Below are 26,860 nucleotides of genomic sequence, written 5' to 3'. Positions count from 1 at the left end.
ACTCCCTTCTTGATCTTAAAGAATTATTCAGTCAAGTAGAGGTGTGACCTTCTGTGATTTGGATGTAGAGAGTCTCTGTATAATTTAGTTTGCAGAAATGATTTGAATGTTTTCAAAAAAAAATTTCTTAAACCCAAAGGAATTATGATGCCATATTTGAAAATGGAAACCATTGTTACAAATTCAATTTCAAAATATTTACTTCCTGGAACCAGGGTGATGTCTCTAGAGAACCACTACTAGTTATTAGCTCATTTCTTTCAGATGTACTGGAATGAGTCTGTTATTTTGCCAGCATGGTTCTGAACCACAAATTTCATCTTTGGTTGAAACTCTTCCAAGCGAGACCATGTGCAATTTTCCTAGTTCATCATTTGTCTTTCAGAAGACAGCCTGGTGCATTTATGACTATGGTAGAAACATGTCTCAGGAGTCCTGGTGAACAAAACTAGCTTCACAGGCTCCTCAGTAGAGCCTAGCACTTGCAAAGGTGGGAGAAGGATCAGGAAACTTCTAACAAAGACTTGGATCCAGTCCTATAATGGGCTTCCTCCACTGTTAGGATAGAAGAAGGGAGACGAGAGAGTCTGTAGTGAATTCTTGGGCTCTGAGGAGCATGTGGTGATCACGTAGGGCAGGGGATGAGGTGTCAAAGTGGAGCTGAGCTGGCACAGGAGCAGGCAGGGCAAAGGCAGAGTTGCAGCCTCTGTGTGTCACTTGCCTGCTAGTGTTCTAATCTGAGAGCAGACTTCTGGCCTTTGTGAAGCATTAGTTTTTTCTGCTCTGTCATGGACATCTGCAGGAATGGCATGGCAGTAGGGCTGAAGCTACATTACAGACAACATGGAGAAGTATCACAAAAACTTTGATGTCATGCTGTCTACAGTCCTCATTTTGCCACATCCCACTGTGGTAACTCTGGGCAAGTTATTAAACTGCTCTGTGCCAGAGTTTTCTCATACGTAAAATGGAATAATAGCACTTTTCCCAAATGGTTATTGTCACCCTGTGATAAGATAGTACATATAAAGTGCTTAGAAAAGTATCTGGTGCACAATAAACCCTGAAAGTTATCTATACTTATTCTTTGGTAAACTAACTCTTACCACCAGAGGAAAAAGAATGCCATCATCTTTCATTAGCTTTCCCTCTCCTTTCTCCATTTCTCTTTTCCTGGGTAACAACTCCTCCTCATCCAGGACCGAGCTCAAATATCATCCCCTCCAGGAAGGCTTCCCTGATTGTTCCCCACACCCCACCCCAATGTGAGTGAGTTCTTTGTGTTGCCATCATTTCCTCAAAGGATAACTCTATACTTTAATACATTTTATTATAATTTTCCTTCCTCAATTTTGTCTCAAGACTAGACTAGAGACCCTAGACTATTCATCTTAGGGTCTCTAGGATCTAGCACAGGGCATTGACAGAGCAGCCTCTTGCCATGGTTAATTTACTCCATGCCAGGCTCCCGCGAATAGCCTTTCCCCAACAGCTCCTCAGCCTGGGCTACGCTATGGCCCATGGAAGTTCTCTGCCTCAGATGGACCTGTTTCTTGTTCTCTTCAACTAAGCAAAACAGACAGGTTGGGTCATTATCGAGTAATTCAGGCAAGAGAAGCAGCCAAACACATGTTTTTATCTGAGTTACCCAAATTGGCTGACTCCCCAGCCTGCAGTTACTGGGTAATTGCTCAATCTTCCATTTGGCTTTTACTGCGTAAATGTGGCTGCAGAGTCTTCTCATTTCTCTTGAGTGACTACTCCCATTTTCTATCTAATATAGGTTAAATGTAAAGTTTTCTTTTTCTTCTGCCCGCAGTAGCTATCTAGGCCATCAGCTCACCTTGTTTCATTAGCCTTCAAAGTGGGCCAGCATGGTCAGATAGGGGTCTAGTCATAGTTTTCTGTTTGTTTGTTTTAGACAAAGTTTCACTCTTGTTGCCCGGGCTGGAGTGCAATGGCGTGGTCTCGGTTCACTGCAACCTCTGCCTCCTGGGTTCAAACTATTCTCCTGCCTCAGCCTCCCAAGTAGCTGGAATTACAGACACCCACCTCCACACCTGGCTAATTTTTATATTTTATTTTTAGTAGAGATGGGGTTTTGCCATGTTTGCCCAGCTGGTCTTGAGGATCATAGATGATCCACCTGCCTCAGCCTCCGAAAGTGTTGGGATTATATGCATGAGCCACCACACTCGGCCTTGTCATTGTTTTCTATTTGTCCTGGATAATCTGCTGTCAACCCCTCTTTTTTTTAGAGAGAGGAAACACATAATTCAGTCATACATTTCACGCACCGGGAGCTTTTCCTGTTTTGGCCTCAGGTGCAGGAATTCTGAAATCTCTTTCTCAGAACTGATGACCACAGCTCACTGTAGTTTGTGGAAAGCTCACAGGGTCTGCTTTCAAGTAGTTAGAGCCTGGTTCCAATTGCAGTCCAGCCTCTTACTTCCTATGTAACCGTGGGCATATCACTTACCAATTCATCACATGCTGCTTGTTTTACCCTTGAAATGTCTCTAGAATGTACCCACTTCCCCATATCTTTGCCACTCCTACCTACTGCAAAACATCATCTTCCACCTGGACTATTAAAATAGCTACACAACTTTTTTCCTGGCTTCCACCCCTTTCTCCCTAAAATATGTTCAAAAAGATGTGTTTAAAATCTAAAGTAGAACTTTTCTGTTGAAACCCGCCCCCCCTGCCCCCGTGGTTTCCCTTCATATTAAGAAGAAAATGCAACATCCTTTGGTGGCCTTGAAGGGCACTTTTCATGGGGGGGTCACTTCACCCCCATGCACCCCGTTACTCTCTGCCTTCATCTCCTAACCTCCCCCCTACTCATTCACTTGCTTTCTTGCTTCCAGTCACACTGGCCTCCCAAGCTATACACAAGTGGGCAGGATAAAGTAGTGTTTATGAGATTTGGAATGAGACAGCTTGACTGTGCCGTTTTTCTGGCTACATGGCCTTGTTGCTTAATCTCACGGAGCCTGTTTCTCTTTTGTAAATGAGCACACCACTACCTGCTTTGCAGGGTTACCCTGAGAATTAAATGAGGTATTAAATATAATGCAGTGAGCACAGTATTTGGCAGGTTGTCAACCCTACGTCAAGAAGTGGTGGCTACTAGAGTGAGGAGTGAGTGAGGAGAGTGGGTGGTGGAGGGGCTGGGTGCTCTGAAGTGGAAAAGGGGCTCTAGAGCTTTGCCTAAAACAGGATAACCCTTTCCCTCACAATCAGGACTCCAATTTCAAGCCCAATTTCTGCTCAAGCCCTTTCTTTTGATATTCTTAGTAGAAATATTTAAACTATCACTGAGCCATCTCAATGAACTGTTGATTTCCCCTGCACACTCACTCTGCCAGCCCACAGTTCCATTGTTTTGGTCTAGAGAAGGCCAAGCCCTTGAAGCATTTATGCCCCAGAAGCCTGATTGATCTTGATTGCCTGTCGTGGCCCTGCTCCAAGTTCTCCATATCACTACTCAGCTGTGGGTCCCATTTAATAAAGGCACCACAAATGTGGAGGGGGAGCTCCTCATCTTTGCTAGTGAAACTGGCTCACTTTTCAGCTCCATAGTGCTACCCTGGTTCCACTGTTGGATGAACACTCTAGGAGCCTGCCAGCTCTGCCAGCTCCATTTTTGCCTTTTCAGCAGATACCCCAGGTCTATATTGCCGAAGAAATGGTCACTATGTGCTGTTTGGATTCTTACCTCTGTGCTAACATGAATCCACATTGTCATGCCTGCTGAATCATTTTTCTCTGCTCAGCTGAAAGCTCAAGACTTCAGTGCTTCTGGGCTAAGAGTTCTTTTGGACTATCAAGTACAAGAACCAGTGGATTTTAAACCAGTCACCTTGTGTGGTAATTGAAATTTTAACAAGCTAAACTAGTAAGTGATACAAAATTCTGTTTAATATTAACTCTTTAACCCAGGGAGTTAGATAAGTGCCACCCATTGGGCCTAAATCATAGCACAAAATCACTCAGTTGCTCAGTTGGCCAGCAAGTCAAGCAAAAAAGACAAAAAAACAAAAACACAAAGCCAGCTTCCCTATAAACTACTTTGATCAGCTTTTTAAGCTTTCCCAAACTGACCGTATTATTTAATTGTTAAGAGAACCTGTGGACCTTGGGACACAGGAACTGTAGGGAGTGCTTAAAAATCACTGAAACACATGAGCTATCTATTTCTTTACAAACCAATGACTAAAAGGGGTAATAAGTTTTAAATTATGCTGTAATTCAGTGGCTCGCAAATTTTAAGATACTCAAGAGTCATCTGGAAACTGGGGAGGTATTAGAAATGGTCAGTCTCGATTCTGATTTGTCACAACTGGGGTAGGGATCAGAAGTCTCTGTCTCTCCTAAGCTTCCTGGAAGAATTCTGCAGCAGATGGTCAGAGCTCAGACTTCGAGAAACCCTGAGACTGTAGGAGGGAGTTGCTAATTCACACCATATTTGCCCCCATTAATCTACTGTTTATTTTTCTAGGGTCTGCTGTGAGCTGGGGGCTTAAAGTATACTATATTTACTCTTTACAACATTGCCACATGGTATATTATTATCATTCCCACTTTACAGATGATACAACTGAGGCTCAGCATGGCCAAATAACTCGCCTGGTGGGCTGGGATTTGAACTCAGGTCTTTAATTTCTTTTTTTACCCCATATGTTACAATGAAAGCTGAGAATGAGGGAGGCAGGTGGCCTGGGAGCAAGCCAACTAAGGCACACTCAGAGCTTAACCAGCCCTGGCAGGTCAAAAAGTTAGAATAATTAGATCTATTTTGTTTACACCAAAATTCCTTTTGTTGATTTTTTTTTTAATTCCATGAAATCTTTTACCAAAATGCTATTTGGCATTATGCAGTTGCCAAAATGTGAGTTAATCATTTGAGTGAGTACACTTGGTATCCGACATCTACATATTTTTCAAATATGCAGACATTTTGGCTAGTCACAGAGATACTGACTTGAGCCTAGTTTTCAGGTAGGAAATCTGAGTCACTGAATGACCAAGAGATGAGGCCAACTTTTTATTATCATTATTATTTAGTATATTTTCTCTACCTGGCGTGCTAACCTGCACGGATGCAAATGCTTCTTCCAAAATGGGAAGGGCCCAATATACTTGGTGTTGCAGGAGGTCGTTCTCATGAGAATCACTTATCCAAAAAAGCTGACAACTGAGGATAAAGTGAATCAGTGCTAATAGGCATGTTCTCTGTGCCTCGAGAGAAGATTGCCCAAGCTGCAACCATAACAAGAATGCTCCTGAATTGTGCCATGCTGTTAAGATGGTGAAGGCTGGGGTGAACAGGAAGGTAGCACCAGAGGACGACTGCTGTTCCAGATTTCAGATGATGGCTTATAAAGTTTCTCTTCTTTCCACCAAAGAAGGAATGATAAACAGGGTAACAACGGCCATTTTAAAGACTGAATGGCAGAGGAAGAAGGGGCGTGGTAAGTCTGTGGCTTTGCTAACGGACAGAATAGAGTAGCACAGCTCCTACACTGAATGCTTAGCCAACATCTTGGCAGAATGATTGGTGTTTGTGTAGGGTGAGAAATCCTGGCCTGGAAACTTCAGGGATGCGCTGGTAGAATAATAGCAAAGAGATTTGCACAGCAGCTGCTTGTCTCATCCCTGGTTCTTGCCAAAACTTCCCCCATCTTTCATCTCTTGAAGCACAAAAATTCCTCTCTTGCAACAATACTTTAATTCCAGTTTAATATTCTTATTCATCAAATGGCATTTTACAGCCTCATTTAATGACCTTATAACACACAAACTCTACTCATATCACAACTATTTGAACTGCTTATTAGAGATATATGAGACCACCATACTAGTCCTGAGATCTTTAGACAGTCACATTTAAATACAATTTATGAATTATTTTGCCCTTGTAAGTCTAGGCCTAATAACTATTGCTCAAATAGAAGATTTCAAAAGAGAATAGGGAAGATTTGATTGTAGCCACTGTTGAATTTGTCCATCAAAACTCTTTTGAAGCTTCCTTTGACACAACATAACTTCTAGCCTTGGTGAAATGAGGAAAGACTGACTAAATAAAAAAGGTTATATCTCTGCCAGTGTAAAATTTTCCCCCAACCTTATGTGTTTCATTTTATTTTCCATAACTCTGGGTATGAAATTCACATCATTTCTCTTACCAGGGTATTCTGAGGTTCAGCAGGAATTTGGTTGGGACATATTTTCCTGAGCATCTGCCTGCATTCTCCTGCCTTGAATATTTTTAAATCTTCATTCTTTTAGTCATGCTCACAGACTCAGTGTCTTGCAGAATGCTGGAACAGTCTTTGGAGATCATCTTATCCAATCCCCTTATTTTACTTTCTCAATCCAAATTCCTCTCCCTTCCAGCTTTTCCTTAGAAATGGAAACAAAAATAATCGTGTTTGGGCCCCCTGCCTGAATCTCCTAGGAACACCCTGGGCTCTGCTAAATGATTTGCTTGCCAGTGGAGTCTCTCTGTGGGAATACTGAGCTGCTCCCAAGTCTTCATGACACTACCTGCTTGTACCTTAAAATAACTCTCAGCTGGAAACCCTCACGTCAAACTCTGAATTCTGGTATTCTGTTTCTTTTCAGCTCACTCTCTTTCTTTTGAAGAAAGGGCTCTGTCATTAAGTGCTGATTGTGAGTATGCTCAACCTGTTCTGGGAGCCTTTTGGGAGGTTCCATTTCCAATGGAGTAGGCAAGATATCTAGGAAAAAGAAACAAGAGAATATTAATATCAATACCTGACATTTAGTGAGCACTTGGTATGTGCCAGGCACTGTGCCAAGAGCTTACACATGTTAACTTTCTTTAATCCTCCCTACATCCCACAAGTTAGTTATTACCATCGCTATTTCACATTTGAGGAGACTTGAGCACAGGTCACAAAGCTTGTAAATGGCAGAGCCAGGATTTGAATCCAGGCGGTTTAGCTTCAGGATATATACTCTTAATCATTATGCTACCCTATCTCCAAAAATCTAAGGTGTAAGCAAGAAACCATCTTAATTTACATGAGTTAGGGAATTAAAAAGGAAACCAATCTTTTTGATAGTCTGATGAAATAACTCGGAGACCTCATCCTAACTGGAAGTGTGTACTTCTTTCCAACCATGGTAGCTTCTGGGATCCCAGCTATACAGTTTGAGCATCTCAAATCTGAAAATTCAAAATCCAAAATACTCCAAATTCTGAAACTTTTTGAGCACCAAAGGAAATGCTCATTGGAGCATTTTGGATTTTGGATTTGGCAATGCAAATATTCCAAAATCAAAAAAAAAGAAAAAAAAAAAAGTCAGAAATCTGAAACACTGTTGGTCCCAAGCATTTTGGATAAGGGATATTCAACCTATACTTCCTTAGTTCAAGGAGTTGGTCTTTATTACTCTGGTGCTAAAGAGAAATTACTTTCAGTTCTGTTGGAGATACTCATGATACATTTGGCTCCTGTGCCAAAAGAATGGTGTTACTGAAATATTGGCAGCCTAGCATTTTGGTCATCTACCCCGCCCCCTATCCTGGCTATCCTGGAGTCTAGTACAATGCCCTGTCTGCTGAAGAAGGGCTCTGGTGATGTCAGGTCCCTGTTCATGCCAGCTGGAAGCTCTCCAGATATAGAGAAGAGGATGTCTCTCTTCTGATACCCTCACCCTGGATATACTCAGCTATAGTCCCTCCCTACACCTATAATTCCAGTTCTCAATAATTTTTTATGCTTGGATCCATAGCTTCTCTATTTTACACATGAGTACATGTGTGTGTGGACACACATGCATACACACACACACACGCCACCATGCATACACACACACACACACACACACACACACGCCACAGCCATTTGCCCCAAGGCAGGTCTGCAAGGCGTGTAGGCTAGAACCAACTCCTTCCCCTAACCCTGCCCTTTAGCACTGAAATTGCAGCCTCAAAAGCCATCCTATTTCCTGTTTCAGAATAAATGACATTTCCTCTAGAGAAATGCTTCCCCCGGCCACCCCGGCAACATATTATACAAGGTAGAACATGATAAAGTGCTACGATGCATAGTAGCAGATAGAATATGTCTTCACAACTGGTTTTCTTTTTTTTCATTTTATTTTTATTTTTTATTTCTTAAATTTTTATTTCAATAGTTTTGGGGAAACAGGTGGTGTTTGGTTGCATGAAAAAGTGGTGATTTCTGATACTTTGGTGCATCCATCACTGGAGCAGTGTACACTGTACCCAATGTGTGGTGTTTTTGTTTTTTTTATCCCTCACCCCCTCCTACCCTTCCCTGGAGTCCCCAAATTCTATTATATTATTCTTATGCTTTTGCATCCTCATAGCTTAGCTCCTGCTTATAAGTGAGAACATGCGATATTTGGTTTTGCATTCCTGAGTTATTGCATTTAGAATAATGGTCTCCAAGTCCATCCAGGTTGCAGCAAATGTCATTATTTTATTCCTTTTTAGGGCTGGTTAGTATTCCATGATGTAGATCATATTTTCTTTATCCACTCATTGTTCGATGGGCATTAAGGCTGGTTCCATATGTTTGCAATTCAAAATTGTGCTGCTATAAACATGTGTGTGCTAGTGTCTTTTTAATATAATGAATTCTTTTCCACTAGGAAGATGCCCAGTAATGGAATTGCTGGATCAAATGGTAGGTGTACTCTTAGTTCTTAAAGGAATCTCTATACTGTTTTCCATAGTGGTTGTACTAGTTTATATTCCCACCATCCAGGTGAAAGTGTTCCCTTTTCACCACATCCATGACAACATGTGTTCATTTTTGATTTTTAAATTATGACCATTTTTGCAGGAGTAAGGTGTTATTTCATTGTGGAATTTGATTTGCAGTTCTCTGATAATTAGTGATACTGAACATTTTTTCAAAAGTTTGTTGACCATTTGTATTTCTGCTTTTGAGAATTGTATATTCATGTACTTAGTCCACTTTTTGATGGGATTATTTTTATTTATTTATTTATTTTACTTTAAGTTCTAGGGTACATGTGCAAAACGTGCAGGTTTGTCACATATGTATACATGTGCTGTGTTGGTTTGCTGCACTGAATAACTCGTCATTTACATTAGGTATTGCTCAAAATGTTATCCCTCCCCCATCCCATCACCCCATGACAGGCCCGGTGTGTGATGTTCCTCACCCTGTGTCCAAGTGTTCTCATTGTTCAATTCCCACTTACGAGTGACAACAGGTGGTGTTTGTCTTTCTGTCCTTGTGATAGTTTGCTCAGAAAGATGGTTTCCAGCTTCATCTATGTCACTACAAAGGACATGAACTCATCCTTTTTTATGGCTGCATAGTATTCCATGGTGTATATGTGCCACATTTTCTTAATCCAGTCTAACATTGATGGACATTGGGGTTGGTTCCAAGTCTTTGCTATTGTGATTAGTATCACAATAAACATACATGTGCATGTGTCTTTATAGTAGAATGATTTATAATCCTTTGGGTATATACCCAGTAACGGAAGGGCTGGGTCAAATGGTATTTCTAGTTCTAGATCATTGACGAATCACCACACTGTCTTCCACAATGGTTGAACTAGTTTACAGTCCCACCAGCAGTGTCTATTTGATTCCTTTCTCTTTTCTTCTTTATTAGTCTTGCTAGCAGTCTATCAATTTTGTTGATCTTTTCAAAAAACCAGCTCCTGGATTCATTGATTTTTTAAAGGATTTTTTGTGTCTCTAACGCTTTCAGTTTTGCTCTGATCTTAGTTTTCTCTTGCCTTCTGCTTGCTTTTGAATGTGTTTTTTTCTTGCTTCTCTAGTTCTTTTAATTTTGATGTTAGGGTGTAAATTTTAGATCTTTCCTCCTTTCTCTTGTGGGCATTTAGTGCTATAAGTTTCCCTCTACACACTGCTTTAAATGTGTCCCAGAGATTCTGGTATGTTGTGTCTTTGTTCTCATTGGTTTCAAAGAACATCTTTGTTTCTCCCTTCATTTCGTTATTTACCCAGTAGTCATTCAGGAGCAGGTTGTTCAGTTTCCATGTAGTTGTGCAGTTTTGAGTGAGTTTTTTAATCCTGAGTTCTAATTTGATTGCACTGTGGTCTGAAAAATAGGTTGTTGTGATTTCTATTCTTTTACATTTGCTGAGGGGTGCTTTACTTCCAACTATATGGTCAATTTTGCAATAAGTGCTATGTGGTGTGGGGAAGAATGTATATTCTGTTGATTTGTGATGGAGAGTTCTGTAGATGTCTATTAGGTCTGCTTGGTTAAAAGCTGAGTTCAAGTCCTGGATATCCTTGTTAACCTTTTGTCTCAGTGATCTGTCTACTATTAACAGTGGGGTGTTAAATTCTCCCATTATTATTTTGTGGGAGTCTAAGTCTCTTTTTAGGTCTCTCAGGACTTGCTTTATGAACCTGGGTGCTCCTGTATTGGATGCATATATATTTAGAACTGTTAGGTCTTCTTGTTGAATTGATCCCTTTACCATTATGTAATGGCCTTCTTTGTCTCTTTTGATCTTTGTTGGTTTAAAGTCTGTTTTATCAGAGACTAGGATTGAAACCCCTACCTTTCTTTGCTTTCCTTATGCTTGGTAGATCTTCCTCTATCCCTTTATTTTAAACCTATGTATGTCTCTGCACATGAAATGGGTCTCCTGAATACAGCACACTGATGGGTCTAGACTCTTTATCCAATTTGCCAGTCTGTGTCTTTTAATTGGAGTATTTAGCCCATTTACATTTAAGGTTAATGTTGTTGTGTGTGAATTTGATCCTGTCATTATGATGTTAGTTGGTTATTTTGCCCTTTAGATGATGCAGTTTCTTCCCAGCTTCAATTGTCTTTACGATTTGGCCTGTTTTTGCAGTGGCTGGTACCAGTTGTTCCTTCCTGTGTTTAGTGCTTCCTCCAGGAGCTCTTGTAAGGCAGGCCTGGTGGTGACAAAATCTCTCAGAATTTGCTTGTCTATAAAGGATTTTATTTCTTCTTTAGTTATGAAGCTTAGTTTGGCTGGATATGAAATTCTCGGTTGAAAATTCTTTTCTTTAAGAATGTTGAATATTGGCCCCAACTCTCTTCTGGCCTGTACGGTTTCTGCTGAGAGATCCACTGTTAGTCTGATGGGCTTCCCTTTGTGGGTCATCCGACCTTTCTCTATGGCTGCCCTTAGCATTTTTTTCCTTCCTTTCAACCTTGGTGAATCTGACAATTATGTGTCTTGGTGTTGCTCTTCTCAAGGAGTATCTTTATGGTGTCCTCTCTATTTCCTCAATTTGAATGTTGACCTGCCTTGCTAGGTTGGGGAAGTTCTCCTGAATAATATCCTGAAGAGTGTTTTCCAGCTTGGTTCCATTCTCCCCATCACTTTCAGGTACAACAATCAAACGTAGATTTGGTCTTTTCACATAGTCCCATATTTCTTGGAGGCTTTGTTTGTTTCTTTTTACTCTTTTTTCTCTTGACTTCTCTTCTCACTTTATTTCATTAATTTGGTCTTCAATCACTAATACCCTTTCTTCCACTTGATTGAATTGGTTACTGAAGCTTGTGCATGTGTCACATAGTTCTTGTGCCATGGTTTTTAGCTCCATCAGGTCATTTAGGGTCTTCTCTACACTGTTTATTCTAGTTAACCATTCATCTAATCTTTTTTCAAGATTTTCAGCTTCCTTGTGATGGGTTTGAACACCCTCCTTTAGCTTGGAGAAATTTGTTATTACTGACTTTCTGAAGCCTACTTCTGTCAACTCATCAAAGTCATTCTCTGTCTTGCTTTGTTCTGTTGCTGGCGAGGAGCTGCGATCCTTTGGAGGAGAAGGGGAGCTCTGGTTTTTAGAATTTTCACCTTTTCTGCTCTGGTTTCTCCCCATCTTTGTGGTTTTGTCTAACTTTGGTCTTTGATGATGGTGACCTACAGATGGGGTTTTGGTGTGGGTGTCCTTTTTTGTTGATATTGATGCTATTCCTTTCTGGTGGCTAATTTTCCTTCTAACAGTCAGGTCCCTTAGGTACAGGTCTTTTGGAGTTTGCTGGAGGTCCACTCCAGACCCTATTTGCCTGGGTATCACCAGCGGAAGCTGCAGAACAGCAAATATTGCAGAACAGAAAATATTGCTGCCTGATCATTCCTTTGGAAGCTTCATCTCAGAGGGGCACCAGGCTGTATCAGGTATCAGTCGGCCCCTACTGGGAGGCGTCTCCAAGTTAGGCTACACAGGGATCAGGGACCCACTTGAGGAGGCAGTCTGTTGATTCTCAGACCTTAAACACTGTGCTGGGAGAACCACTGCTCTCTTCAGGGCTGTCAGATAGCGACGTTTAAGTCTGCAGAAGTTTCTGCTGCCTTTTGTTCAGCTATACCCTACCCCCAGAGGTGGAGTCTACAGAGGCAGGTGGGCCTCATTGAACTGTGGTGGGCTCCACCCAGTTCAAGCTTCCTGGTTGCTTTGTTTACCTAGTCAAGCCTCAGCAATGGTGGACACCCCTCCCCCAGCTAGACTTGCCATCTCGCAGTTCAATCTGGGACTAGCAGTGAGCAAGGCTCCATGGGCATGGGACCCACTGAGCCAGGTGTGGGATATAATCTCCTGGTGTGCCATTTGCTAAGACCATTGGAAAACCACAGTGTTTAGGTGGCAATGTCCCGGTTTTCCTGGTACAGTTTGTCATGGCTTCCCTTGGCTAGGAAAGGAAAATCCCCCAACCTCTTACACTTCCTGGGAGAGGCGATGCCCCGCCCTGCTTTGACTCACCCTTCATGGACTGCACCCACTTTCCAACCAGTCCCAGTGAGATGAACCAGGTACCTCAGTTGGAAATGCAGAAATCACCTGTCTTCTGCATCAATCATGCTGAGAGCTGAAGACCAGAGCTGTTCCTATTCGGCCATCTTGGAACAGACCTCCGTTTTGTTCTTTTTCTTGATTTATTTTTTGAGTTCCTTGTAGATTCTGTATATTAGTCCTTTATTGGGTACATAGATTACAAAAATTTTCTCCCATTCTGTATGTTGTCTGTTTGCTGATTATTTCTTTTGCTGTGCAGAAGATTTTTAGTTTAATTAGGTCCCATCCATTTATCTTTGTTTTTGTTGCATTTCTGTTTGGGTTCTTAGTCATGAATTCTTTGCCTAAGCTAACATTGAGAAGAGTTTTTCCAATGTTATCTTCTTGAAGTTTTATGGTTTCAGGTCTTAGATTTAAGTATTTGATCCATCTTCAGTTGATTTTTGTGTAACGTGAGAGATGAGGATCCAGCTTCATTCTTCTACATGTGGCTTGCCAATTATCCTAGCACTGTTGAAGAGAGTGTCCTTTCCCCACTTTATGTTTTTGTTTGCTTGGTCAAAGATCAGTTGACTGTAAATATTTAACTTTATTTCTAGGTTCTGTATTCTGTTTCATTAGTCTACATGCCTATTTCTGTTTTTGTTTGTTTGTTTTGTTTTGTTTTTGAGATGAAGTTTTACTCTTGTTGCCCAAGCTGAAGTGCAATGGCACAATCTCGGCTCACTACAACTTCCACCTCCCAGGTTCAAGCAATTCTTCTGCCTCAGCCTCTCGAGTAGTTGGGATTACTGGGATTACAGGCATGTGCCACCACACCCAGTTAATTTCATATTTTTAGTAGAAACGGGGTTTCTCCATGTTGGTGAGGCTGGTCTCAAACTCCTAGCCTCAGGTAATCTGCCTACCTCAGCCTCCCAAAGTGCTGGGATTACAGGCATAAGCCACTGCGCCTGGCCCTTACATGCCGCTTTTGTAACTATAGCCTTGTAGTATAGTTTGAAGTCTGGTAGTGTGATGCCTCCAGGTTTGTTCTTTTTGCTTAGTCTTGCCTTGGCTATGTGAGATCCTTTTGGTTCTTTTTTGGTTCCATATGAATTTTAGGATTGTTTTCATAACAAGAAATTTTCTCTAAACACGTTGGCTGATTGCTCCACCCTTTATTCCTTCCTACAGAAACAGAAATATTAGATGAGTGAGGTTAGGAGGACTAGTGAGAATGGTTAGCTGTTCACTCCTCTTTCTTAGGAGCCAGCTGCCCTTGGGGAACAGTCATCTGCCTTGCTGTTATTAGAAAACTTGGCTTATGTGTTCACTTTAACAACACCTGTACTAAAATTGGAATGATACAGAGAAGATTAGCATGACTCCTACACAAGGATGATATGCAAATGTGTGGAGTGTTCCATATTTTTAATCATTGGCATCCCTGAAAGAGATGGGGAGGGCACAAACAACCTGAAAACTGTTCCAGATTTTCATTTATGAAAACTTCCCCAACCTCTCTAGAGAAATCAACAGTCAAATTCACGAAATACAGATAACTCTGCAAGATTCTACAGAAGAAGATCACCCCCAAGACACATAATCATCAGATTTTCTAAGGTCAAAATAAAAGAAAGGAATGTTAAAGGCAGTTAGAGAGAAAAGGCAAGTCACCTACAAAGCGAACTTCATCAGGCTAACAGCAAGCTGCTCAGCAGAAACCTTAAAAGCCAAAAGAGATTGAGAGCCTATCTAATGTTCTTGAAGGAAAAATCTTCAACTAAGAATTACATATCCAGCCAAACTAAGCTTTCTTACCAAAAAAGAAATAAAATCCTTTCCCTATAAGCAAAGGGTAACGGAGTTTGTTACCACTAGACCCGCCTGACAAGAGATCTTGAAAGGAGCACTAAATATGAAAAGGAAAGGCCATTACCAGCCAATATAAAAACACACTTAAGTGAACAGAGCAGTGATACTATAAAGCAAACACACAAACAAGCCAGCATAATAACCACCTAACAACAGAATGGCAGGATCAAATGTACACATATTCATATTAACTTTGAATGTAAATGGGCTAACCGCCCCAACTTAAAAAGCACAGAGTGGTAAGGTAAATAGAAAACCAAGACCCAACAGGATGCTGTTTTCAAAACACATATCTCACATGCAATGACATCCATAGGCTCAGAATAAAGGCATGGAGGAAAATCTACCAAGCAAATGGAAATCAGATAAAAGCAAGGGTTGCAATCCTAATTTCAGACAAAACAGATTTTAAACCACAAAGATCAAAAAAGACAAAAGAGGGCATGACAATAATGGTAAAGAGTGCAATTCAACAAGAAGACCTAACTATCCTAAATATATATGCACCCAAAACAGAAGCACCCAGATTCATAAACCAAGTTCTTAGAGACTCACAAAGATACTTAGACTCCCACACAATAATGGTGGAGACATCAACAATCCACTGACAGTATTAGGCAAAGGCAGAAAATTAGCAATGATATTCAGGACCTGAACTCAACATTAGACAAAATGGATCTGATAGACCTCTACAGAGTTCTCCATCCCAAAACAACAGAATGTACATTCTTCTCATTGCCACATGACACATACTGTAAAATAGAACAAACAATCAGACATAAAAGAATCCTTAGCAAACAGAAAAAAACTGAAATCATACCAAATATACTTTCAAACCATAAAACAATAAAATTAGAAATCAAGACTAAAAAAATTTCTCAAAACCACACAATTACATGAAAATTAAACAACATGCTTCTGATTAACTTTGTGGTAAATAATGAAATTAAGACAGAAATCAAGAAGTTCTTTGAAACTAAGGAGAACAAAAATACAATATACTAGAACCTCTGGGACACAGCTAAGGTAGTGGTAAGAGGGAAATTTATAGCATTAAATGTCCACATCAAAAAGTTAGATCTCAGATTCACAACTTAACATCATAACTAAGAGAACTAGAGATGCAAGAGCAAACCAACCCCAAACCTAGCAGAAGACAAGAAATAACACAAATCAGAGCTGAACTGAAGGAGACCAAGACACAGAAGACCATTCAAAAGATCAACAAATCCAGCAGCTGTTTTTTTTCTGAAAAATTAGTAAGATAGGCCACTAGCTAAATTAATAAGAAGAGAGAGAAGATGCAAATAAAAACAATTAGAAATGACAAAGGGGATGTTACCACTGACCCCACAGAAATAAAAATAACCATCAGAAAGTACTATAAACACCACTATGCACACAAATTAGAAAACCTGGAAGAGATGGTTAAATTCTTGGGCACATACACCCTTCCAAGACTGAACCAGGAAGAAATTGATTCCCTGAACAGACCAATAACAAGCTTTCAAACTGAATCAGTAATAAATAGCCTACCAACCAAAGCGAAAAAAAAAAAAAAAAAGCTCAGGGCCAGACAGACTCAAAGCCAAATTCTACCATATGTATGAAGAAGAGCTGGTGTTATTCCCACTGAAACTATTCCAAAAATTGAGGAGGGACTCCTCATCTCATTATGTGAGGCCAACATCACCCTGATACCCAAACCTGGCAGAGACACAGCAGAAAAAGAAGACTTCAGGTTAATATTCTTGATGAACATTGATGCAGAAATCCTCAACAACATACTGACAAACAGAATCTAGCAGCACATCAAAAAGCTAATCCACCAAGATCAAGTAGGCTTTATCCCTGGGATGCAAGGTTGGCTCAAGATATGCAAATCAATAAATATGATTCATCACATAAGCAGAACTGAAGGCAAACCACGTATGATTACCTCAATAAACTAGGTATTGAGGGAACATACCTCAAAATAATAAGCATCATCTATGGCAAACCCACAGCCAACATCATACTGAATGGGTAAAAGCTGGAAGCATTCTTGTTGAAACCCAGTGCAAGACAAGGATGCCCTCTCTCACCACTCCTGTTCAATATAGTATTGGAAGTCCTGACTAGGAAAATCAGGCAAGAGAAAAAAAATAAAGGGCATTCAAATAGGAAGAGAGGAAGTCAAATTGTTTCTGTTTGCAAATGACATAATCTTATATATAGAAAACCCCAGAGTCTCAACCCAAAAGCTCTGTTAGCCTATAAACAACTCCAGCAAAGTTTCAGGATAAATAATTAAAGCACAAAAATTGCTAGCATTCCTATACACCAATAATAGCCAAGCCAAGAGCCAAATGAAGAATGCAATCCTATTCACAATTGCCACAAAAAGAATAAAATACCTAGGAATTCAGCTAACCAGGGAGGTAAAAGATCTTTACAATGAGAATTACAAAACAATGCTCAAAGAAATCAGAAATGACACAAACAAGTGGAAAAACATTTAATGCTCATGGATTGGAAGAATCAATATCATTAAAATGGCTGTACTGCCCAAAGCAATTTATAGATCCAATGCTATTCCTATCAGCCTGCCAATGACATTCTTCATAGGTCTAGAAAAAACTATTTTAACATTCATATGGAACCCAAAAAGAGCCCAAATAACCAAAGCAATCCTAAGTAAGAACAACAAAGCTGGAGGTCTTACATTACCCAACTTTCAGCTACGCTACAGGGCCACTGTAACCAAAACAGCATGGTACTGGGTACAACAGACACATAGAACAACGGAACAATAGAGACACCAGAAATAAGGCTGCACACCTTCAACCATCTGATCTTTGACAAAGCTGTCAAAAACAAGTAATGGGGAAAGGATTCCCTATTCAGTAAATGGTGCTTCTGATTTCTTGCTCCTGGTCTGCATTCAAGTTGGGGAGATATTTCCTTTATGCCCTGTACCCACAATAAAAATCTCCAAGGAAACTGCTTCAGTCTGTCACTTAGGGCATAGGAGAAGGAAATGGTTTGAGAGGACATGATGTCCCTTTGTCACAGGTGTCACCAGAGCAAGGGCCTTCAAATTAATGACACAGGAGAGGATGGTTTCTGAGAACTTTGCTTGTTAGCTTCCAGGACAGCTTTGAAAGGCCATGTAGCTGTGATTTCCTGAGTGCCAACATACAAGCACTCAGGAAATACCATGCAGGGCACTTGACACACACAATTCAAAACAATACTACCAGACAGGTATTTAACAGGTGAGAAAACTGAAGTACAGAAAGTTTCAGTAACTCCTTTAAGCTTGTCCAGTGAAAAAGTGGCTGACCTGTGCAGAGCTGTTTTAACTTATAGTTAGAAGCCCTGCTGATTAGCTGCAGTAGCAGTTCTGAACTCCCAGGATCAGAGTGAAACTGCCTAGACTGGTCTCTTGCTCAGAATAGACAGATGAGTGAATTAATCAATGGTTAAGATGAGTCTACCCAGTAAGCAGCCTCTTTTTGGCAGTGTAACATTATCCTAGTGAAATCTTAATGTTAAAACTCAACATACAAAAATCAAAAGCTGAACTACTTCAGTTGACATGAAGGTGGCAGAACCAGAGCACCACTTGAGGCTTCCTTCTTATTTCCAAATAAATAGTGCCAAAGCACTGCCATAAAATTGCAAAACTTGGCACCAGTAAAGTTTGAAAACTACCAAATGAGTCCAGCTCCCAACTCAGCATGATACACAGTATGCTATTTATCAGAAACAGTCCTGCATTGGGTTATAGGGTGTTAACATGGAACTCTTCCTATTTTGGTTTCTGTTGACAACAGATGCCACATTCCAAAATGACAGACTATCTTGGCTGAGAAATTACTACAAGACTTGTCTGCAGCATAGAGGGTATAGAAGGTTCAAGTTGTTGGCTATTGGAAAGGGTCTTGTGAGGAAAGTATTGGGGGATCCCTCTCCTTCTCATCATCTCAGTTCAAGGGAAAGAGGCTCCCGTGGGTTCATTTGGAGAATTTGAGTCTTGTTACTTCTGGTTGGCAGGCATACTGGAGCAAGGGAGCATGAGGAGAGAAAGACATGGCCAGTTACTTTACCAGTGAAATGGAGAAGAATTGCTGTTGTGTTAGTAAGGGCCTGCACTTACAGATTGTCAGTGTGTGAAAACAGGACTGCGTGGGAGTTTTCTTAGATCTTGTTCAGTGGGGTCACCTGAAAGATACCAAAGCCCCAAGAGAAAAGAAGCTGAAGGAAGATTCCTAGGGACAGAGAGGAAAGGAGAAACGGTTAAACTAGACTGCATTCACCCAGGTCAAGGAAACTGCAGACATGAGATAACCAGGAATAAGGAAGATCCCTGAGGAGCACAAAAGAGTCAGCTTAAACACCTGCCAGCCCCAGGGAAGGTGAACCATTGTAGCAGCACAGTCACAGTGGCTTCCATGCCCCTTCATGTGTCCTTCCTTCCCTTCCTTCTACATGGAAGGGTCAGAAATCATGGTGAGCTGGCTATGGGAGGAGAAAAAGCATGAGGCAGAGAAATAGAGAAATGTCATACTCCCATGACATCACTTTCATTTTAAATTACTGGGTTTGTTGTTGTTGTTGTTGTTGTTGTTGCTGCTTTGTTTTTGCTTTGTTTTGTTTTGCTTTTTTTTTTTCTCCATATTAAGTGACTGTAAAACTTTCATTTACCTAGAGGGCTTTTTATCCAGGGCAGGGAAAGACCACACTCAATGAGAAGATTTTAAGAGCGAGCGGGAGTCAAATGTCAACTTTAGTTTGTATTTATACCCATACATGTTGCTCATCCAACAAATGAATTTTACTTATGTTCAGATGAAATATATACCTTGTAAATTCTTTCTATAGAGTCTAGTCCAGCCTTTAGGAACTTACAGGCCAAGACTTTCTACAACAGCTCTGGGAACTTTTGAGGGAAGCCCGTCCTGTTTCTCCTGAACTACTTTTCTCCAGGCTCTTTTCTCATGGGCCACAGCTTCACAATTCTCTCTCTCTTGGGCTCCCTCCCTTGGAACTGCCTGTCCTCCATATGTCTTCTTTTGTCCTTATGGAACCCATTCCTGGGCCCAGTGCTCTCCAGGTACAGGCACTATTCCTCTTTGGTGACTGTGAGGAGAATTCTTTAATGTTCTCCATTGGAAAATTAACCTATATGAAATGACAAAGCTCCAAACATGTGAGGTGTTCTGAGCTTTGTTTTCCCTTCCCTCTGTCATCACATTCAGATCCTGAGGACTTCCATTATGAAAACATCTATGAAAAGATCTGGGCACCAATGACTGTGTTCACAGCTTGAGCTTTCAGCCCCACTCTCAGACTTTTTAAAATCAATTCCGTCTTAACACACTCTGTGGACGCTGCCTGTTCTGAACTGTCTTCTGAACCTTTCCTTCTTCTCTCAAATAGGATTTTATTTTCCTCTTTACATATTTTACATTGACTTTGGCATGTATCAGCAGTAACCAAGTAACCATTTTTGACATCTTGGCCTGCTGTTTAGAAAACCCTCCCACAAAATTTCAACAAGAACTACCCCCTAGAGACGGCATCAGATAGCATTTGCCATTATAGACAGTCATATTGCTATTTTCCAATATATCTTTATAGGAAACAGCTGGCTTCTTCCTGCATCATGTGACAGATAAACAGCATTATCAAAACATAAGCAGGCTGCTTCTTTCTTGGGATAAAGGAAAATAAGATAACAGTGAGTAAACAGAAAATTATGATCCTTACTTTCCCTTTGTTTTCTTGTGTTTAATCAAGTCATTTTCTAAAGAGAAAGTTTGCCATCAAAATTTGGATGTAGGTTACTAGACCAGCCAAACAAACTATTAATTTATAAAAATATCATCATAAATATAATTTAATTATATAATAATTCTTTTAGTGAGGAGAAAGGAACTAGCAGCCCATTCTATTGATTTTAGCACACATAGCACATGCAGCTGGTGTGTACAATTTAATTTATGGATATGGTGTCTAAAGATGATTTTCAGCATCATCTGTTAGTAACTGAAACAAGAAAAGTCACAAAATAAAAACAGTTAAATATTTTATTTTTAGATTGAAATTAGAAAATATCTAATAGCCCTTTACTGAAACTAAAATCTCATCACAGTAATATCAAATGTTAGTGATGTCATAAAAAACAATAATAGAAAGCATAATAACTGACTTGATTTAAAATGTAGTCTATCAATCAGGAAAAAGACATCCTTTCTAAGATTGATATCTATCATTGTCTTCTCCCTCATCATACTGTAATCTCTATGAAGGCAAAGATCAGGGCAGTTTTGTTAATTCTAACACTAATATTGAATATCACCTAACACTAATACTGCGTGAATATTGGTCATTTAATCAACTGTTCAGTGCTATTTACTCATTTATTATTTATTCATTAACAATTGAATTGTTTGCAAAGACCTCGTCAAAATAAGGGTAAATAAGATATGGCCCCTACCTCCAGTTCCTCACAGCCAAAGAAGAAAGACAGACTTACAAATAGATTATTGTGATACAAAATGTTCAATGCTCCAGGAAATATTTGAGCTGAACACAGATGAGATAATGGCTAACTCTGAGGAAAAAGCAAATCTTTTCAGGGAACGATTCCTTTTAGCTGGGTCTTAAAGAATGAGAGGCCAAGGAAACGATAGAGTGGGGAAGGACTCCTGAATAAATAAATGTGAAAAAACTTTTTTCTTTAGAACCTAAAAGTCAAGACTACTTAAATAGACTTTTTTGGGCTTTTTATTGCCATTCAGAATCATGCAAAGTATTTAATAATCAAAATTTTTGCCCTATATTTTTGTTTTTGAAGAAAAAGCAACAGATAGATCATTCCACTTGGCTACATTTTCGTGTGTTGATTACTCCTCCCAAATTTGGAAATTGATTTGAAGTGATAGTCAAGCTTGACATTTGTGTCCCTCTGCTTATTTTGTTTTCACAAGATTGTTTTCTGTATTATGAGATGTAAATACCATTTCTCAACCAGATATCATTTATCTTGTCCTAAATAAATAACTGCTCAAAGTAATGAAAGCAAGATTCTTCGAAACAAACCATGAAAACATCATTCATACCAGACCAAAGGAGAAAAAGAAAAGGAGAAAAAGAAATTTAAAGGTACATGTAGTAGAATTAATTGTATTAAACCATGAAAATGTTGATCTTGTCTACATATATCTGTATATTCTGGAGCTGGAACTTTTTCTTAGAGATAAACAAAATGTTACAATGTTTAAAAATGTCTTAATGAATAAAATAATCCTCTTTGGGGAAGATAATAACCACATCTTGTGCTAATAATAATTTTATGTAATGTAAGACATTAGCATATTTACTTAATATTTTGTTCAAAGAGTTTGAGTTTAAACAAAGGAAAGATTATGGTGATAGTTACATGACTCTAGTTTGTTTAAATTCATAGAATATACACTTAAAAGGTTGATTGTATTGTATGTCAACCTAAAAAATAAAATTTTCAAAAATTTACAAGAAAGGAAAAGAGATGAGAGAGAGGAGGGGAAGAGAAGAGAATTTTGGTTTTATCATTTAGAAAACATTAAACTTTGAGCCCTTCCCCTGACACTTCTCTGTACTCCTTTCCAAAAGGCAAACACTTGGTACATTTTAAGCAGAAAAATTAAAATCGATCACCCACACAGCCAGGCCAAGAATGGAGAGCAAAAAACTTGGAATTTGACAAGAAGGAAAGGGATCCAAGACAGGAAATTGACTTGGTCAGACGTGTGGAAAATCAAGGCAACCCACAATGCCATTAATGAAGGTCCCCATAATATGGCCTTGCCTCTGCACCCCACCCGCAGTCCCCACTCTCTCCAGCTGAGAGGATTTATTTCAGAGGAGCAGTGCCAGCGCCTTCCAAGGGAAACACGGTTGGAGCACGTTTTACCATGCGATGCTACAAAGGAGGCACAGGTGGCATGCTGGAAGCTCTTCCTCAGGATGGAGGGAGGGAGCCAACCGCAGCCAGTGCCCTTGATCCTGATCTAAGGAAACTAAACCCCACTGAACAGAAATCTCAGCTCCAAAGCCAAAAAAGGGAAAACACAGTTAAGAAGGCTTTATTCTTCAAAACAACAGAAGCTATGTGTCTTTTCCCGTCTCCTGTTACTAAAACATGTTAGAGGTGAAGTTTACTAAGAAGATGGTCATTAGAAATGACCTAAAGATAATGGGACTAAAGAATATTAAAAATGATATGAAAGTGGATTGTCATCATTGGCCAGAAGCCAGTGTTAGATCAAAATTGCACAGGGATTAGCCCAAGAGGATATAGACCAAAGCATAACCATAAACTGCCCCAAACCAAGCATGTCTGTTAGCTCAACAGTCTGCACAGTTAGAATTGATTCTTGCAGAAAGTTTTATAGTTTTACATGAAAAGGAGAAAAAAAATATATAGCCAGTCTTCTAAGAAGAAAATAAATTGTTACATATTTGAATCCTAGCTCCACCTCTGATGAGCCCTGTGACATTGGATAAGTTATTTGTGCCTTAATTTCTCCATCTATAAAATGGAGAATATCAGTACCTATTTCATATAGTTGTTTTAAGTTATTAAATACATGTAAGACATCTGGAACAGTGAGTGGCACCTACTAAGTGGTATGTAAATGTTAATTAATATAGTTGTCATATAATAAGCATTTCAGATTAGAGTTAGTTTTGGTATGCCAATACCAAGTATATTCTGAAATAGCCCTGAAACCTGACCAAGGTCTGTACACGATGCAGAGACTTGTTATAAAATTCCTCAAGTTTTCCTACTGAGCCATTTACTAAGACTTCCATTGATTCTTTCTGGATTTCTAGCCATATCTCCTTGAACCCAACACCAATGTTTCTAGTTCCCAAGGCCTATTTTATCAGAATAACAGTGAAGTGCAGTAAACCCTGAGTTTGCAGTCAGGTGACTTAATGTTATTTCTCTTCTGAGTCACCTGTCAAAATGAGTGCCCCTTCCTGGACCTGTGATTCCTCCCATCACAGAAGGGGATTGGACTGGATGACATCTATTCTTCCTTTTAGTTGTGATATTTTGTTGTTCTTTTATAACATTTTAAGCAATATTTTTTTATTTTTTACTTTTTTCATACATTGTGTCCAGGCGCTATGCTTTTTTTTTTTTTTTTTTTCCTTTGAGACAGAGTCTCGCTCTGTTGCCCAGGCTGGAGTGCAGTGGTGTGATCTCAGCTCACTGCAGCCTCCGCCTCCTGGGCTCAAGTGATTCTCCTGACTCAGCCTCCTGAGTAGCTGGGATTACAGATGTGCAGCATCATGCCGGGCTAATTTTTGTATTTTTAGTAGAGATGGGGTTTTGCCATGTTGACCAGGCTGGCCTTGAACTCCTGACCTCAGGTGATCTGCCGGCTCAGCCTTCCAAAATGCTAGGATTACAGGCATGAGACACCATGCCCAGCTAGGTGATTTATTACATTTTTCATTTGAATGTCTGTTGCAGAGAGAAAGTGCAAGAGGATTTTATTTATGAGCTAATAGGCTTTTCCAGTTGCCTTTTGGACATCTGTATCTGGATACTTCCTGCAGGCTTCTTCATCTCTCTATGTGAAGTGAAATTATCATCTGTCATCCCATGAGCCCTACATGTTTCCCTCCTGAGATTCCTGAGAATGACCCCACTGTTCTTTTGGTCCCTAGCGTAAAGTGTCAGCTGCCTCAGATGATCCCAGCACATTGCCTTTCCACATCTCTCTCCTGTCTCCTCTCTGCCATCTTTGAGCAGCCACTTAGGTTCAGGGTCTTCCCAGTTCTCCTTTGACCTCGCTTCTTAAATCTTAATGTGCACCAGAATCACCTGTGGATCCCATTCAAATGTAGATTCTGATTCTGTAGGTTCCACATTTCTAATAAGCTCCAAGGTAATGTAAAACTGCTGGTCCCCTATCACACTTTGAAGAGCAAGGCACGTAGACTTCTAAGGAGAGCCCCAAAATCCAGATGGTTTCCTTTTTAATCTGATTTTTGGGTTTGTATTCTAAACTATGCTTTTCATCTTTCCTGCTAAAATATGGCTTGCATAATTCAGTATTAAAAAAAAATCTCTTCACAATATAACTCCAACCTGTGTTTTGCCTTAACTCCCAGAATCTCTAAACCTACATTTATCTAACTAGTTGCTTTCAGGATGCATTTTTCACTTTCTGCCTTCATGCCTTGTTGGGCTCAATTCTTTGCTTGAAGTGCCATCTTCCCCCTTTTATTTCTGTTACTCAAAATTTTATAACTCCTGAAGACCTGACACAAATACCACTTAGTCCACAAAACATGTCTATTTCCCTGAAACTCATCCTTTCCTTTAAATACTCATGGTGCTTTGCTGACTTTCTGATGATTCACATTCTGCTTTGAATTTTATATTTATGCATCTGCCACCTCTCCCATCAGACCAAGGGCTGCTTGAGGGGATGCGTCAAAGCAGGAAGAACTGTTTAGAACAAATGAACATAAGCAATCCTTCGCTAATCATTCAAATTCATATAGGCTGAAAATATGAAACAATGGTTTAGACAGCTTCATACAGCATCAAACTGTTAGCTGTTATTGAGGTTACCTCCAACTTTTAGGGCATACCTGCTACTTTTTTATTCCTTTAGCCTATATTTATTGACTGCCACCTCTGTGTAAGACCCCATGATGAGGGCAGTGGTAGGACCCAAATAATAAGACTGGCATCCTGGAGGTCCCTGCCATCTGGTTGGAGAGATAGTGAGAGGGCCACTGAGGGTGTCCACTGCAGTCTCCTGGGCTCCTGCTTGAGGCAGGGTCCTGAATCAGAGGAGCCATGAGCCTTGTCTGTGACACAATGGTTATGTTCTGAAAGCTTATGGCTCTGGGGATAACATACTTATTAGACAAACACCATGAGGATTTATCTAGAAATGTGCTTTTACTGTAATTCCCTGCATTTGATAGCCTCACTTTCCAGCATTTATAGTCACCACCTGTGCTTTCATTATTCACTCTAGTGTCTCTGTTTGAGGCTGATACACTTAATTTTCCCGTGTCTCAAAGGAAAACAGGAAGTTTCTCTCGTGTACTCAAGCTTCCCATTTACTCATGAGTTACTCTCTTAAGAATTAAGGATCTTGGACACATTCGTTGCCTGTGTGAGGAGGAAGATCCTTTCCCGCTAGGATCAAAAAGTGTTGACATGGCATCCTTAATGCTTGTTGATGAGATTAGATAAAGATTAGTTTATCTGCCTCTCTTAAGAAACTTCTCCTGAGAAATTACATGGTTAGAAAGACTAAATATGTGATTCCCAAACATTCCTCTTTATAATCTGAGAATTAGAGAATCTTACAACTTGAAGATAGTTGAGGGATTGCCTGGTTCATTCTCTCATGTTTTGTTTGGTGAGGAAACAGAGACCCATGATCACTTGCTTAGTGGAAGAGCAAGGCCTCAAACATAAGTCTTTTGAGTCTAAGGCTAAGAGGCTAAGTGGGAGAAAGAAAACTATATATGTCTATCTATATAATTTGTACCTCTGCTTCTTTCCATATCTATCTATCTCTCCTCTGCAATGTGTTAGGTACTATGTTTTTAGTACTTTAGATGTCTTACCACATTAAATTTTCACATTACCCCAATTCCCAGAGGCAGATGTTGTCCCAGTTTTATAGATGAGAAATCTGAGTCTCTGAAAGGTGACGTAACTTGCCCAAGAGTATGTAGCAAGTGTATAGATTATACAACATGCCCATGCGTCCTTCCTCAGGGAAAGACTTCACCTGGTGGCCAACTGCAAGGGGTCTTGCTATTTGGTGGTATAAGAGGGAGAAAAGGAAATAGTCCTTATCCTTAGGTGAATGGAGGATATCTTTATTCTACCTTTTGGGTTACTGACTTTTAATATGTTCCCATCTCTGAGTCTTATTGCTCAGTCATTGTGGACTCCACACCAAGAAGCTTCCCAGCCCTCATGCCTCTTGGTTCACAACCTCTTTGTAGTACGGTATTCAGTCCTGGGGCTTCCATTGTCCTCCTGCTTCAAACACTTGTTATTCTATACTTTGAGACCTAACCTATCTCCCCAGCTTCAGTCACTCATCAACAATCGCGTGCTATCCCCACCCCAATGGTGCACAAACTCAAGGGTCAAAACATGAGACTCATATCTCTCTCTTC

At 40.0% G+C, this 26,860-nt stretch overlaps 1 non-coding gene across 1 annotated transcript; it reads left to right on the top strand.

The window, feature by feature from the left end:
* The first annotated feature begins 14,107 nt into the window (after positions 1-14,107).
* On the top strand, positions 14,108-14,214 carry LOC119626558 (U6 spliceosomal RNA). Its single transcript, XR_005242715.2, has one exon. It is a non-coding gene; the product is annotated as a U6 spliceosomal RNA (small nuclear RNA).
* Positions 14,215-26,860: the final 12,646 nt, after the last annotated feature.

The sequence above is a fragment of the Chlorocebus sabaeus genome, chromosome 20 (assembly GCF_047675955.1).
Source record: "Chlorocebus sabaeus isolate Y175 chromosome 20, mChlSab1.0.hap1, whole genome shotgun sequence".
NCBI lineage: Eukaryota > Metazoa > Chordata > Mammalia > Primates > Cercopithecidae > Chlorocebus > Chlorocebus sabaeus.
The sequence above is the reverse complement of the archived record's forward strand: the minus strand, read 5'-3'. Positions and strand labels throughout refer to the sequence as shown.